This window comes from Octodon degus, unplaced genomic scaffold, assembly GCF_000260255.1.
Source record: "Octodon degus isolate 3935 unplaced genomic scaffold, OctDeg1.0 scaffold00116, whole genome shotgun sequence".
In the NCBI taxonomy this organism is placed as follows: domain Eukaryota; kingdom Metazoa; phylum Chordata; class Mammalia; order Rodentia; family Octodontidae; genus Octodon; species Octodon degus.
Window position 1 is genome coordinate 6214158 of NW_004524692.1, and position 17234 is coordinate 6231391.

At 39.6% G+C, this 17234-nt stretch overlaps 1 pseudogene; it reads right to left on the bottom strand.

Annotated features, from left to right (window-relative positions):
- Positions 1–3091: 3091 nt before the first annotated feature.
- LOC101588010 lies at positions 3092–4073 on the bottom strand (annotated as a pseudogene).
- Positions 4074–17234: the final 13161 nt, after the last annotated feature.

Consider the following 17234-nt stretch of genomic DNA (forward strand, 5'->3'; position numbering starts at 1 on the left):
AGATAGATAGATAGATATCTATATCTATATCTATATCTATATCTTTTATTCTTTTATTCTTTTATTCCTTTCCCCCTTCCCAGTTGATTTTCCTTTGGAGTAGTTACTTCTTCCTTTCACAATATCTGTTGTGCATTGTACATTTTGGATCTTATTTATTCTTTCAGCTTCTTATACTAGGGAGACAATTTGATGTATATGCATGTGAGTTTGATTTATTTCACTTATGAGTATGGTCTTTAGTTGCATCCATTTACTTATAAAAGCCTCAAGTTTATCTTTCTTTATGGCTGAGTGGTATTCTATTGTATAAAAATACCACATCTTTTTTTATCCATTCCTCAGTACATGGGCATTTGGGTTGTTTCCAAGATTGAGCTATTAAAAATTGTGCTGCTATAAACATGGGTACACATATATTACTGTAGTATGATTTTTTAAAAAATGTATTTGGTATATGGTCTTACTATGTAGCTCAGACTTGTATTGATCCTCCTGTTTTCAGTCTCCTCAGAACTGGGATTACAAGCATGTGCCATCATGCTCAGACTTGGTGGCATGCTCAGCACACCTGGGCAGGGCCCATGCTGATGTTTTTAATTCTTTTGGGAAAATGTCCCAAAGAGGAATAACTGAGTTGAATGGGACCTCTACTCTCAGTTTTCTGAGGAATTTCTACACTGATTTCCATAGTAGTTGTACCAGTCTACATTTCCAACAACCATGGAGAAGATTTCCTTTCTCCTCACAGCCCCTCCAGCATTTGTTATTGGCTGAGTTCTTGATGATAGCCATTCTTTCTGGGATAAAATGGAATCCCCCAGTTTGTTTAATTTGTATTTCTCAAATGACCAATGCTGTTGGACATTTTTTTCATATATTCATTTTTTATTTTAGGGAACATTTAATTTAATATCAGAAGTGCTAACACAAAAGCCCCAAGTACAATGAAGGAATACATTCCCCCATTAAGACCAAAGACAATACTCTTTTCTCCTGTGCCTGATGAATGGGATGAGGGTTTCATAATGTTTACTATTGAAAACATTATGCTGTAAGTCTCATCACAGCCAATTATCCTTATACAATCTAGTCATGAGATGAATGTTTATAATGCTTCAAACAGTTCAAGCCTAAAGTTTGATACCACTCCATCATGTTTGTACAGTCCTTAGTTAAGATTACCTGCAGTTTTTGTAACCATTCAAAGAACAAACCATTGATTAAAAGCATATTGACCAGAGGATTGAGTCCCTGCTTAGGCAAGTCAGGGACCAGGGTTGATCCCCAGTCCCACATGCCATGCTGTTCCTGCCCCCCATTGTGCGGAGCTTGCTACTGAGTCTGGAGGCGGTGGCGCATGCCTGTAATCCCAGCACTGGGGAGGCTGAAAACAGGAGGATCACCTTGAGTCTGAGATGCATAGTGAGACCCTGTATGAAATATATAAAGAAAAAAAAAAGACTTAGGCTCTATTAGGTAATACAGGGCCCTAAAAAAGTAGTTAAAACATGTATTACTTTACCAGCATGTTATTTATCACATGACTATTAAAGTTAGTTCTTAGCAATAAATCCTTTAAAGGCAAAATTCACCTCATTTGAGTTTTGACCCAGAAGTTCACCAACAATCACAACGTACAGTCTTATTGGCAAAACTGATGTCTGGTGTCTCTAAGCCACTGTGCTCAAGGTAAAGAGCAATGCATATTCCGCTTATACATTTAGCTGGGATTTTACATATTCAAGATTTGTAATCTCTATAAGTTCTCAGTCCTCCAATTGTCTGAAGATACAGTGTACCACAGACTAAAGACTCCTGTGTCTCCTATTTTCTTCAAACAGAAATATTTCTCAGGTGTCTAAATGTTCTAGAAGGGGAATTTTCCCCCCATAATTTTTTTGAGAAACAAATAGTAATGAGACAGTTTCAAATCAAATTGGTAGGACAGTTTCAATAATTAACACATTGCATAAATTCTTCTTAGTGGTTAATTGCTGTACAAGATGCAGACATGATATCCTATTTACAAATACTATCAGAACAAATCCCCCTATTCATTAAGAAAATGTAACTATATATCTATCCTAACCATTCTGAATACACAGATACAAAATGGACATTCATCTGTATCCTCTTTTTTGTTAAGTTCTGTTATTTGAATATTATAGATGTGTTAACTCAGCAACATATTCTAAAAGAGTCCAGTAGTCCATAATACTATTGGGTCTTCTGCTTCACTGGCAATGTCAGATATTGTTGACCTGAGTCCCCTACAGCTCAACATAATAGCATGGCTTTACCTCTTATATTTTGTTTTCATACTTTTCTGCTGGATGGTTAAGACCAAGATAAAGCAAGACCTATGCAACAAGAATTGTAGCTTTTGGGTATGATAAGGTCAGTGAAATAACCTCAGGATTTATCCGGAGATCCTGTACCTCAGCTTGTAGAACCTTTGTCCGTGTCAGCCATGTGGATAAGTCACGGCCATTGCTTGGCCAATGTGCTCTCTGTGAAAGCCTGAGAGAATATTTTCTCTCCATGTGACTCTCCTTAGGCATACTCTACATCATTGATCACTTTCCTCTTTGGTCCCATAATCTTCTTGATCAGAAAATTTGGGACACTACTGAGTTATGTGATGTTACAGTACAAGTTCTCATATGTCCTGAGTCTTAATTGACCTTGGAAGGCTAGGGCCAAGATGTTGGCTTTCCTTGCAGCCCTCCTTTTTCTCTAATTTTGGTCTGCAAACTTAGGTTGTTAACCCTCCAGAAGAGGAGTTTATTGTTATTACCATACAACCTAGGCTGTTAAGCTTAACCTCACTATCTGTCTGAATATCAAACATCTTAGGCATAAAATAGAACAGGCATTTTTCATCAAGTATTGATATGTTGAACTTTAAGTCCCTACAGAATATGATGAAAAAACATTTAAAAATTAGAATATATTTTAAAAATAGGCATAAAGAATTATATACTTCTTATGTTTACACGTAAGTCCAAAAATCTAACCACATACAACCTTGAAGCAGAACAGTCCCACAGTATCCCTTTTCCTGTCTCTTGCCTTCATTCACCACCTTCTAGAAGGGGAATTTTTTGAAGGTGGCCTCTTCTTCAGAATAGTCTGTTGGTGACAGGCCTCTGAAGCAAAGGGAAGGGGAACAGAAAAAAGCTGAAACAAAGTTCAACTGGTAAGTTTTACACTAGCCATTACAAGCTGCACAGTATAATAATGTGGCTTTTTTTTCCCAAAAAGTCTGAGTCTTGGTGTGGAAATGAGTACGTGACTGTCCCACCACAGCTTTCTCATAGTGGGACTGTTAAGAAATTCTTTTTTTTTTTTGTATTTTTTTTAGGGGAGGGTCTACTGGCTGTTCAGGGTCTCACTACTAGATTGGACTCGTAGTGATCCACCTGATACAGCCTCCCAAGAGCTGGGATTACAGGTGTGCACCACCATGTCCAGTCTCAAAAATTCCTTTTTTTTTTTTTTTTCAGTACCAGGGATTGAACTCAGAATCCTGTGCTTGCCAAGCAAGCACTTATTCTACTGAGCTATCTCCCAGGGCCATGTCACAGAATTTTTGACTGGGGAGTATGATTTGTTTTCCCATCAGGCATAAACTTCCAGGCGCTCAGTTCATTTAGAGCTTGTTCCAGTTTGTCTTTATTCTGTTATAGTTTACCTGTCATTGTTAGGAAAAACAAGTTGATCACTGTGTCTACCATTGTTGATCCCAGGTGGGTGACATTTGACTGCTGGACTTGCATGAAGTACTGAATTTCAGTGGTCCATTCTCGCATCTCTTCTTCCTTGGTTGCTAGTCACATTATGAGGATGTTTTTCCTGTGTGCAGATTCTTGCTCTTGTTGCTTTAGCTTTTCTTCAGACTCCCTTAAGTCAGTTACATCATTTGAATTAAGATCTGTGTACTTGCCCTCCAAAGCTTGAACATATGCTTCATATTGTTTCCATCTTAGAAGTAACTCAACTCTCACCCTGACTTTGAAGTCTGTTTCACTCAGTTGAACCTCTTTGGGAAGAGGTTCTTCATTGGTCATTTTGAATCTGAGGACTCCCCTGAAGGGCATGGTCACAGTCACTCTTGCCCCCCACCCCTTCTAGGTTCCTACTTGGTCCTACAGCTAGGAAGGCCAGTGACTGCATCACCTGGATAGGTGCTTCAGGGCATGAGGGAACAGTTGCAGTGCACAAGGGCCTCCCTACCCAGTTCTGGGGTCCCCACAGCCACCAGGGCTCCTTTCATGTATTTATTTGCCAATGGTATTCATGTGAGAAGTGCGTATTCATATGAGATGCCCATGTGTGTATTGGGTCTTTGATTTGGGGGGGCCTGATTTTTTCAATTTTTTATATGTATAGATAGAAATCTTTTGTCTGAGGGACAGTTGGCTAATTTTTCCCTTCAATTCATGGTTTTCTTTTTACTCTGTTGGTGATTTCTTTATTCAAGCAAAATTTGCCAGCTTTCAATAGAATTTTTGATTTCCTGGGTATCTCTTTGAATCTCTTTCATTCAGTCTGATTCTTTCCTTTGTTCACTCAAGGTTTCCATTATTTTCCTATGCTTGTCTGTTTTTGTTTATCTATGTCCTGTTAGATATTCTGAGCAATACTTTCATTATGGTTGTGGCTCCTTTTTTTTTACTTGAGAGATTATTTCTAATCTGATTTACTTTATGGCCTCATGGATTTGTTTCTTCACTTCAGTTGCTATCATTTCAGAAATCTCAGGTGTGTTTCCTCTAATTTCTTGTATGTCAATGTCTTTAGATTTATTCTGTATGGTTTGGTGGTGTGAGATTGAATTTTGCTTCTTCATCTTGTCATTTTCTATTTTTAAAAAACCTTTTATTGTGTTTTCTGTGATGATCCTTCTGAGCTTTTGGAGTAGATAGCTATATCACTAGTATCAAGGCCTCTTTAGGAAAATTCTCTTTTTCAGGAATACTTTCTGTGTGTAGGAGAGACTCTTGGTTTGTGTCTGTCCCAAGAGCCTACCATCCCAATTAATTGACAGTGGGAAAGTTGTTATCTGTTTGTCTCAGTAAAGTTTCTTCCTTTAATTTTTTTTAATTTTTAAAGAATACAAAATAGTGATAGAAAAACAAAGTAACCAGAATTCAACAATGGTTGCTGTATTATATGCTGTTATCTTCAAATTAGTTGTTCAGATTACCAGATATAAACATGTAAATTTCATTTAAAAGCAAAATAAAAAGGGCTGACCAAATATCTCAGTGGATTAAAGCATCTGCAAGCAGACACAGGGGCCGAGGTTCGATCCCCTGGCCTGCAGTGCCAGCTCCACCCCCAGGGCACTCTGAGATGGCGATTGAGATTGGATGTAGTGGCACCCCAGCTTTTGGGAGGCTGTAAACAGGCGAATCACTATGAATCCCATCTAGTAGTGAGACCCTGAACACCCTGTAGACCATTCCCTAAAATACAAAATAAATAAATAATTAAATACAAAATAAAACAAAACAATAACAAAGATGTTACAAGAAATTCAAAACAGGAAAAAAATCAGAGTAAAAAAATTTAAGCATTAACTTCTCCTTTCAAAAGACCAGAAGAAATGAATAATACAAATATCCAAGCTACTTTGCATATGTACCTAAACATACTTTTTCCCTTCTTTCATTTGCCCGTTTCCTTATCCCAGTTTTTCCTACCCATTAAAAAATTTCAGGGAGGGGAAAAAAAAGAAAAATTTCTTTCTCTTTCACAGTATCCATTGTACCTTTTAGATTTTCATCACTCTTTCAGGTTCTCACATTAGCAAAATAATACAATGTTTGCATATGTGGATCTGATTTATTTCACTTTATTTCACCAATATAGTCTCTAGCTGCATCCATTTATCTACAAAAGCCTAAAATTTATCTTTTCAAATAGCTGAATGATACTGAATAATAATGGTATAAAGTATCATATGTTTTTTACCCATTCTTCAGTTGTTAAGCAATTTCTTTCTACTTCCAATTTTGCACGCATATATCTAGTAATATGAATGACTGGTTGGAAACAACATTATGTATTACAACAAATGCTGTGAAATTTATGTTATTTTGTTAAGTGAAATCTGTATCACTTGTATTGTTTTCTGTTTTAATTCTAATTTGTACTCTAAAGAAAAACAAAAACAAAAAACCAAGTCAACACTCAAATATCAATAGCATGCTGCACACAAATAACAAATGTATTAGAAACAAGCTAGGGAAACAACACCACTTACAATATTATCAAAAAATGAAATACCTAGAAATCAGTCTACTTTGGGAAATGGCAGATGTATACATTGAAATCTACAGTACTCTTAAAAAGGAGATTGAAGAGAATATCAGAAAATTGAAAGCTATTCCTTGCTCTTGCATAAGAAGAATCAACATTGTGAAAATGGTCATACTTCCAAAATTGCTATACAAATTTAATGGAATACATATCAAAATACCATTAGTATACTCCACAGATGTGGAGAAAACACTCCTAAAGTTCATTTGGAAACCAAAGAGACCTAGAAGAGCAAAAGCAATTCTGGGCAACAAAGGCAAGGCAGGAGATATCTGAATCCCTGGCCTGAAATTAAACTACAAAATAACTGTGATAAAAATCAGCATAGTACTGGCATCTGCCCCCTCCCAATCAGTTCAACAGTTTATAAAATGCAGAGACAACTACAAACACATTCAGGCAACTTATCTTTGACAAGAGGTCCAAACATATTCACTGAAAGAGAGCTTCTTTAATAAGTGATGGGGGAAAAACTGTCTTTGCACAGCCAAAGATTAAAATCAGTTCTCTATCTTTCACTATGCACTAAACTGAAGTCAAAAATCAATCAAAGATATAAATATTAAAAGAGAAACATTAGGGCTGGGGAGATAGCTCAGTAGAAAAAGTGCTTGCTTTGCAAGCTCAAGGGCCTGAGTTCAATCCCTGGTTCTGCAAATAAATAAATAAATAAATAAATAAATAAATAAAATAGAAATAAAATAAAACAGAAATATTAAATCTTCTGGAAGATAGAATAGATAAAACTGTTGAATACACTAGTATAGGCAAAAACTTTTTTTAGAAAAACACTCTGATCCCACAGGAACCATCACAATCAACAACTGTGATCTCATCTTATTAAAAAGCTTTTGCACAGCAAGAAAAATCATCAGCTGAGTGAAGAGAGCCCACAGTGCAGGAAAAAAATGTTTTCCAGCTGCTCCTCAGACCAAAGATTACTATAGAGAACATGTAAAGAAAAAAAACCAGACCTCCGAAATTAAAAATCCCAATCCAAAAATGGGCATCCAAGATGAAGACATACTTCTCATGTGTAGAAGTTCGAAGAGCAAATCAACACATGAAAAAAATGTTAAACATCACTAGTAATGCTGAAATTCCATCTCACACCAGAAAGAGTAGCTATTGTCAAGAAATTAACCAATAACAAATGCTGGCAGGGCTATGGGGGAAAAGGAACTCTCCAACTCTGGGAATGGCAGTGATGCAATTACTGTGGAAATCACTGTAGAGATTTCTAAAAACAACAACAACAACTAGGCCTTGAAGTCCCATTTGACCCAACCATGCCTCTCCTTGATATCTTTCTGAAAGAACTGAAAGCATTACACCACAGCAAGATTTGCATATCCATGTTTAGAGCAGCACAATTTATAATAGGCAAGTCATGGAACCATCCCAAACCCAAATGCCCATCAGGCAGTGAAAGAATAAAGATGTGGGTTTTCTTATACAAGGAGTATTATTCTACCATGGATAAGAATACTCTAGAGATATTTCTAGGAAAATGGATAACTTTAAGTCCATTGTCTTAAGTGAAATCAATTGGACACACCTGTATAGACTGCCAAGGTGCATTTTATCAGTATTTCATCAGAAAGTGCTCTACATCCCTGGGGCAGCAACTCTGCCCCTCTGCCATGCTGTGTCTGTCTCGGAGCCAGCCATCCATGGGCTGGAACCATGAGCCAAAGCCAACTTCTCCCTTGGGTTGTGAATGTTGGGCATTCGGTCCCAGCAGGAGAAAGTGACTCAGGCACCGAGCCTCAGTTCATTCCCTCCTCCTCCCACCTCACTGAGTACCTGCTCTCCAGCTGTCTCAAACCCAAGTCCTGTGAAGTGCTACCTGCTCCTTCTCTTTCTTCTCTTAGACCTGGAACTTTTACCCTGAAGTTTCCTTGAATGCTTTGAAGAATTGGCAAAAGCAAAGAGGTGAAAAAAAGAAGATGGTCATTTATGCTTTGCTCTGACAGCGAGCTGCTCCAGAGTGCTAAATAGGTTGACCCACAGAAGAACAACAGAACCATGGGCAAAAAGTAGGTCAGAGAGAAACCCTGAAACCCTCTTTCCATTTTCTCCTTCTCTGCTGATACCTTATTTCCTCCTTCATGTTAAGGATTGACAAACTCTGTCCATTATATACATTTCCATTTGAAGAGTTGGCAGCTTATTCTGAAATACACCAGATACTTGAAGAAAACTTATAGCATAAGACAGCGACCAACTCAAGATGCTCGCCATAGCAGCAGATAAGCTAAGAGAGAGGAGGATGAGGGATCAGGGAACAAGAAAGAGGTGAAAGGACCTCTCAGAAGGGTGAAAAGAAGATGCCTCAGAAGGAGAACATTGCAGCAGGACCAGAGCAATATCAACAAAAGACATTATCGACTAAAGGAAATGCAAAGAGTAGTTAGAAAATGGAATCATAATACTCTGCACAACTCTTGTATGGACACACATTATTATAAACACTGAATGTAATTGAATAATACAATTATGTCATAGCATTTCTGGTATGGTAGAAAGAAAGGTAGAGAAGTTATAGAGCAAATCCAGGCTGGGGACAGGGATAAGAGAGTCAAATACTCATCTCCATAGCAAGATGTCAATAAATACTGTCTAAAATTAATAAAGGAAACACAAATATATAATTCCTAAATATTGAGCAGGTATCATAAGAAACAGACCAAATAACTAGTAACAGTTGCTTACTTGGATGAGCAGTTCTGGATGTGCTGTGACAGGTGCTTTCTGTTTTTTTATAACAAGTTTTATTGTAGTAGTTGAATTTTAAAACTATATGTATGTAAAGTATCTTGAAAAAATTAAGAAGCACACACTAAGAAATAAAGGGCAACAACAAAAATGGTCTCAAAAGTCCAGGAAATTGACTAGATGGAAATGGAAGTTACAGTTCTGTAAGAAAATTAATAGTCCAAAATGAAGATATAGAGATTAACAAGTAAAATTTTAGTGAAGACAAATAAATACAGAATTGGGTGGATTTTCTCAAATCTAGCTTGAATTATGCAATCAACAAGATTTAACATTACTGGGCTAGGGATATAGCTCAGTGGCATAAGCACCTGCCTGGCAAGCACAAGGTCATGAGTTCAATTCCTAGTACTGGGAAAAAAAAAGATTTAATATTGCTAAATAGTTATTATTTATGTTTGAAGATAGTACAATTCTACAGCTGGGGAAGTAATTCTGGGCTATCAGTGATCTTGCCTCTTCTTTTCCACAGCTGTTTTTCAGGTACTTCATAGTAGCACTGAGGTAATGTCTCAGTTACTCTTAGCTCATTGCTGGGATAAACACTCACCACCCAAAATGAAGGAAGGAAAGGTTTATTTAGCTCATAGTTAATGGAGGTTTCAGTCCATACTTGGCTGGCTCCAAGGCTTAGTGGCACATGGCAGAGGGCAACAATTCATGGTGGCAGCAAAAAACAAAGAGCAAAAGAGCAGGAGTAGTGGCAACAACAATGGCAGTAGAGAACAAGTCTGTCTTTCTTAAACTGTATTCAGGTTATCTGCCCCATGCTGAGGGAAGTACTCACACCCATAATCCCAGTGGATCATGAGGTAATCACAAACTCTAGCAGTCTGCCCCATGACTGCATGAGGCTTTGGAGGGACACGTAGACATAAACCATAACAGGTAGAATAGAAAAGGTAGTGACAGATAGAAAGGAAACAAGGCAAATCACAATTTAAAAACTGCACCTTAAAGAAGAGTGCAAGTAAAGCGCAACAACCTGTACTTAAGATGAAGAAACAGGGCTGGGGAGATAGCTCAGTAGGATGCAAGGGCCTGAGTTCAATCCCCAATTTCGAAAAAAAAAAAAAAAAAAGAAAGAAAGAAAAAGAAGAAGAAGAAACAGATTCAAGGGGTTCAAAGATTGACTTTGGGTACAACATCTTAGGTCACCCATGTTGAAGGATGCTTCCAAGAACACACATCTATATCCCTATCCCAGACCATAACATACCCCGCCCTTGAGGGCCTGCATTCTATTTTCTCTGAATGATGACTTATTTAGTTCTGGGTAATAAACTTCTCTATGGCCCTCTCAGACACATCTTGAAAATTCTTTTTCTGTAACCTACTCAGTGGTGATGGAGTCAAGAACCTACCCAGTGGCTGAGCTAGTACCCATCTCATCTTTGGGAGACCTCCTTGGACCCTGTCTGGTGGTAGCACAATCTCTAGTGTACAATGGTTGTTGACAGCACAGACTTCCAGATGCATGTCAGTGTCCACACAGCACAGTTTATCCTTTGCATCTGAGAAGAGCCAGTATTCCTTAAGTCATGGGTAGTACCTGGCATTAGAATGGAGAGGAAGAGGAAGAATTTGTTTACATGCATCTGCTTTTGAGATCTTGGAGAAATCACCAGAATCTGGCAGGAGTGAAATACTTCATTGTCTAGCTTCCAAACTTAGCTTATGGGCCGAGGATATAACTCAGTGGCATAAACACCTACCCGGCAAGTACAAGGTCCTGAGTTTGATCCCTGGTACTACAAAAGAGCAAAACAACAACAACAACAAAAACAAACAAACAAACAAACAGACAAAAAACACAACACAACAACTCCAAACTTAGTTATATGGAAAGCCAGAGGAGAGAATCTCAAATCCTGCCAATTACCCACAAACCTCCCCAGAAATGTAGGTGTCAGTTGTTTTAGGAGTGAGGAGAGCACGGTGTGTTCCTGAGTGCCTCTGGTTTGCCTGCATAGAGATTGCCAGGTGCCTTTGCTGTGTGGTGGGAAGAAGTAAGGATAGGGAGAAAGAGGTGGGATGGGCCAGCTAGATATTTCAGCAGACTAAAGCACCTGCTTAGGCAGGCACAGGGACCACAGTTGGATCCCTGACAGCTGCACCGGCCCCGCCTTTGGGGCTCACTGAGTGGGTGACTGAGACTGGGCGTGGTGGCACGTGTCTGTAATCCCAGCGCTTGGGAGGCTGAAAACAGGAGGATCACTACGAGTCCGATCTATGTAGTGAGACCCTGTAGACCCTGTACTAGATACACTGAAAAAAGAAAAAGTGGAATGGCTAAATAGCAAAGCAGCTTTTATCCTACAAAAGAGGGAGTTGACACCCAGATGTGTAAACATCTATTGTCTCAAGTGTGAGAAACTGAATGACTAAATAAGATTCAAAATGTACCACAGATATTGTGAACTGGGGAGAAACTGTTCAAAGAAAAGGACAAACTGTGATGTGGGAAAGGGGAAAGGAAGAAAGAGAAAAAGAAAGACATATTTATACACAAGATAGTTAAAATAGTTATGCAGCTAGTTTCTCTTTGTTCATTGAAAGGAAAGTTTGTGCTAATGTTGTTTGGACAAGATCCGATGCATGTATGTTGTGCTCTGAATAACTACTTAAAGATGACAACACATTGTAACCTCCTATTATCCTATTTGGAAACTCTGTTTTACAATTTTTACTATTTTCTCTTTTTTTAAAAAAGAGTGAGTTAGGTTTCTGGTAGAGTACAGAAATCCTTTTTTCTCTTCCCAAGTTCTAGGGGGCATTTGCACATATATCTGTACTCAACATTTCATGGGAAAGTGGTGGACCTGAGGGAAGAACCGCTTGGACAGGGAAGGAAAGACCCACGGTCTGGCCACTTCCTCCAACACAAACCCTCACCACAGCCTGCCTGCATCCTGCTTTCTCCTCCAACTGTAAAATAATCAGAAACTTGTTCTATGTTGTGACAGTGACAATCGTTTTATGTTAAAAGAAAAAAAATACAGTTTTCAAACAGCAAAATCTAAAAAAAAAAAAAAGAAGAAGAGGGAGCTGACAGTTCATGGTATGCAAAAGAGAATTATGGAAGCTGTGAATGGTAGAGCATGCCTGTAATCCCGTTCCTTGGGAGGCTGAGGCAGGAGGATTTGGAGTTGAGTCCCATCTGAGCAATCTAATTGCTTCAAAGTCAGCCCGAGATAACTCTTTCTTATCTTGCAAGATGGTGGGTGAAAAGACTGAGAAGTCAAACACTAAAGAGAAGAAAGCTGAAGCCAAGAAGATCACTGCTGGTGAAAAGGAGTAAGGTGAAGGCAAAAAAGTCCAAGAAGGGGCAGCCCCACTGCAGCTGAAATCCTGTGCTGGTTAGAGGAATTGGTAAATACTCCCGATCTGCTATGTACTCCAGAAAGGCCTTGTACAAGAGAAAGTACACTGCTGCTAAATCAAAGGTTAAGAAGAAAAAGAAGGAGAAAATTTTTGTTACAATCACAAAACCAGTCAGTGGGGACAAGAATGGAGGTACCCAGGTGGTAAGCTTCAAAAAATACCTATATATTACCTACTGAAGATGTGCCCTGAAAGCTCTTGAGCCACAGCAAGAAACCCTTCAGTCAGCAGGTGAGGAAACTTTGAGCTAGCATCACTCCTGGCACCATCTTGATCTTCCTCACTGGGCATCACAGAAGCAAGGGAGTGGTTTTTTGTTTTTGTTTTTTTTTCTTCCGGAACCAGAGATTGAACTCAGGCCTTTGTGCTTGCCAGGGAAGCACTTATTCTACTGAGCCATCTCCCTGACCCCGAGAGTGGTCTTCCTAAAGCAGTTGGCCAGTAGCTTGCCACTTGTGGCTGGGCCTCTTATCCTTAATTGTGTTCTTCTACGAAGAACACACCAGAAATTTGTTGTTGCCACTTGTACAAAAATTGATATCAGCAAAGTGAACATCCCTAAGCACCTCACTGATGCTTACTTCAAGAAGAAGAAGCTGCAGAAATCCAGACACCAGGAGGGTGAGATCTTCAACACCAAGAAAGAGAGATATCAGATTTCAGAGCAGCACAAGGTGGATCAGAAAGTGGTGGACTCACAGATTTTAGCAAAGATCAAAGCTGTTCTTCAGCTCTGGGGCTACCTGTGATCTGTTTTTGCTCTGACAAATGGAATTTATCACCATGAATTAGTGTTCTAAATTTCTTACTAAGAACATAATTAAATAACTGATATGTTTTCAAAAAAAAAAAAGTCTGTGCTACATGGTGGGATCCTATATAAACAAGAAAACAGAAAAGAATTCCTAGAAAAGTGCCCTTACCATTTTCTTAGTGGAAAAGTAGACAGGTTTCTACAGTTTGGCTTCTGCACATCTTGTGAATTGTACCCATTTCATCCCTACTCTCAGGACAAGCCTCAGAGCCATCCCCCTGCTCTCCCTCACCAGGAGGCTCTTTGCCTTCCTCCATCGGCTTCGGCTTCCCCTCCTCCCACCCGGCTTCCTGTGCATGTGAGCAGTCGTCCCCCTCCTCTGTTCTTACAGTTTTTTTTCCAGAAGGATTTTTTTTTTCTAGCTCAGGATGCCTTACTGGCAGGTCTGGTAAGGCATGAGGATCTAGGGATCGAACCACAGCATCCTGCACCTGACCGTATTTGCATATGCAGGCATTTATACAACTGGGCTAACTGGGAGGTTCCTCAATTTTTTTCCAAATGCCCTGTGTTTAGCTGCTTCTTGAGCCATTAGCTTTCAGGACATGGGTACTCTGGAGGCCAGGGTTGTGCTTATGCATCTAAACTTGGTGGCTATGCACAGCGGGTGATCCCCAATTGCTTATTAAGTGACTATGTGCAAGAAAACAATTAACGAATGAATAAAGTCTGTGTGGAAAAAGTAACCTGTCCATTTCCGTGTCTGCCCCACACAGTTCTGGGTTTGGTTAGTGGGGGTTTACACCTCTGCAGGTGTTTATTTTAAATGTCAAAGCAATAAGCAAGTTCAAAAATGGGGTAAGAATCTGAAAGAGTAACTGAAATCTGAAAGCTACGATAGTGTGAAAGGGAAAGAAACTGCTGAAAGGGAGGGAACAACTGGGATGAGGGAAAGGAGAAACAATAAAACAAGAAGGAAAGGAAAAAGAAATACCTATATGTAAACATAGATGCACAGGATAGCTCGGATAATTGCACTGCTGATTTGTGCTGGTCTATTGAAAGGAGTAGTTAATGCTTAAAATTTTTTCCTCTTCTTTTTAAGTTTGCATAATTTTTTGACCAATTTTACATGGCCAAAAATTATATCTGGTAATCTGAAAAACTAATTTGAAGACAACAATATGTAAAGTAATAACCATTGATGAATTCCTATCATTATGATTAGTGAAATTCTGTATCACTTCTAATGTGTTTTTTTAAACTATGTTTTATTCTCTTTAAAAATAAAAATAAATTAAAATGGCACAAAACTAAGATGTATTTAATTCCTTTCCCTTCTTAATCCTATAGGCCCTACATGTCTCCTATAGCAATTACATTTTGCCTCCTAAACTGCTCTTTCCCTCTTATTCTTTCAGGCTCCTTTCCAGATTATATTAACTCAATAGTCTTCCCTCAAGAGACTAAAAGAAGCTGATATTTGGTATTATGGAATATCACACATTTTGCTCATGAAAGTTCATGCTCAGATATTGTTATAAGATTTTTTTTCAAACAAACAAACAAACAAACAAACAAACAAAAAAACAGCCAAAATCTCCAAACCCACTAATAAATTAGCTGAATTTGTGTATGGCTTGTCAGCCAGAGCCTACAGGGGGCAATGCATGCAGGGTTCACTGGTGATGGGGTGGAACACATACCACTAGCTTTCATGGTAACCTTGCTTTCTTCTTGTGTGTCTGAGTTGAGGGAGCTGGACTAAGTTGTTCTTAGCTTCTTCCAGTCCCAAGGTCTGTGTATATTTCAAATAGAAGTTGGACATTGATTTAGGCTCTGGGGATGGAACAGAGTGAAGCAAGCAACAATCTCCTAGCCATATGAGTTTACAGTCAGGTGGGGACCTTTACTGCTCAGGGCTCCTGGACTTGGCATAGAGATGGGAGCCTGTAGGGAATGGAAGCTAGGGGGAAGATAGGCTGGGCTTGATCATCAGCTATGAGATGTGGTCCTGGACCAGGCACAGGAGGAAACACTACATGATTCACTGGGATCAAGTGAGGTGAGAAGAAAGTAGACTGATAAAATATTCTAAAAGAGTCCAGTTGTCCATAATAGTATTGGGTCTTCCGCTTGACTGGCAGTGTCAGAAATTGTTGACCTGAGTCCACTACAGCTCAATATAACAGCATGGCTTTACTTCTTATACTTCGTTTTTATACTCTTCTGCTGAATGGCTAAGACCAAGATAAAGCAAGACCTATGCAACAAGAGTTGTAGCTTTTGGATCTGATAAGGTCAGTCAAATCCCCTCAGGATTTGTCCTGAGATCTTGTACTACAGATTGTAGATCCTTTGTCAAGTCAGCCATGTGAATGAGTCATGGCACCTATAATAGTCAAATGATGGAACTAAACAACAAAAAGGAGAGTCCTAGCCCAGGCCGAGTGAGTGTGTGGGAGAGCTTCCGGCAGCCCTGCGCCGGCGGGACCTACTGGTTCCAGACCAGGTGCAGTGTGGGTGAGACCCTGCTGCACCCCCTTGAGATGTCCCACACCACTCTGCAGCACCTCCCCTACCCTGCCCGCCAAGTAGGAATTTCTGTCGCATTCCGGGAACACCCAGACCCAGTCCTAGCCCAGGCCCAGTGAGTGTGTGGGAGAGCTTCCAGCTACCCTGCGCCAGCAGGACCTACTGGTCCCAGCCAAGCACAGCGTGGGTGACACCCTCTTTCACCCTCTTGGGATGCCCCCATCACTCCATAGTACCCCCCACCCCGCCCACAGAGTAGCAACTTCTGTCGCATTCTAGGAACCCCCAGATCCAGTCTTAGTCTAGGCCCAGTGAGTGTGTGGGAGAGCTGCCTCTCCCCCCTACTCCACCTTGTCCCCTTCAGACTCAGCTCAGGCCTGGCATACAGGCCTGGGGTGAAACCATTCAGCTGGAATCCCTGCAGAGAGTGTAGGGGACAGAACCACCTAGCTACTCCAGGAGCAGAACATCTTGCCACAGGGGCACAACAGGTTCACCCCCAAGGGCAGCAACAGGAAGGAACTGAGCACATCAGCCAGACTCAAGTCAGGCACAGTGGATAAATCCAAACTTTGTAGATCTACACCTCAACTTCAGTAGGTGCTAAGGCTATAACTGCAACAAAGATGTACAACAAAGGTCAGAAGACAGTGCTACACAAAATGACAATGAGAAGGAACAAAATACAATCTCAGAACCCAAGCCCACCCATAACAAGTGCAGAGGACACTAACACAGAACAAATTGGAAATCACACAGCTGAAAGCAATGAATCAACGGCTTCTGAAATAAAGAGCTGCAGAAAGGTATAGAGGAACTCAGATTGGAAATGAAAAAAGAAATCCCCAAATTAATAACATCTGCACTAAAGAATCAAATGCAGAAACATATGGAGGAAACCCAATGCCAACCCAGAACAAATGCAGAGGACACTAGCTCAGCTCAAATGGATGAATTAATAACATCAATAGTAAATAAGCAACAGCAGAAAGTCATAGAGAAACGCAGAGTGAAATTTTTTTCTTCTAGCTCAGCTCAAATGTACGAATTAATAGCGTCAGTAGTAAATAAGCAACAGCAGAAAGTTATAGAGGAACTCAGAGTGGAATTCTTTTCTGAAATAAAAAAGAATTCTCTCAGAACTCATAGCATCTGAAGTAAAGAATCAATCACAGAAACATAGGGAGGAAACCCAATCTGAAAAAAACACTGCAGTAAAAGAATTTATAACTGCTTCTAAAGAAGACATTGATAAAAAAGAGGAGATTAGAAAAATGACAGATTCCTTGAATGAGCAATACAGGAAAGAAACAGATCACATGAAGCAGAGTCAAAGAGATATAGAGGAAATTAAAATCTCAATCACAAGCTTGCAAAACCGTTTAAGTGAAAGTGAAGACAGAGTTTCAGATCTTGAAGATGCTGGTGCAGCTAGTGAAAAAGTAAGAAAGGA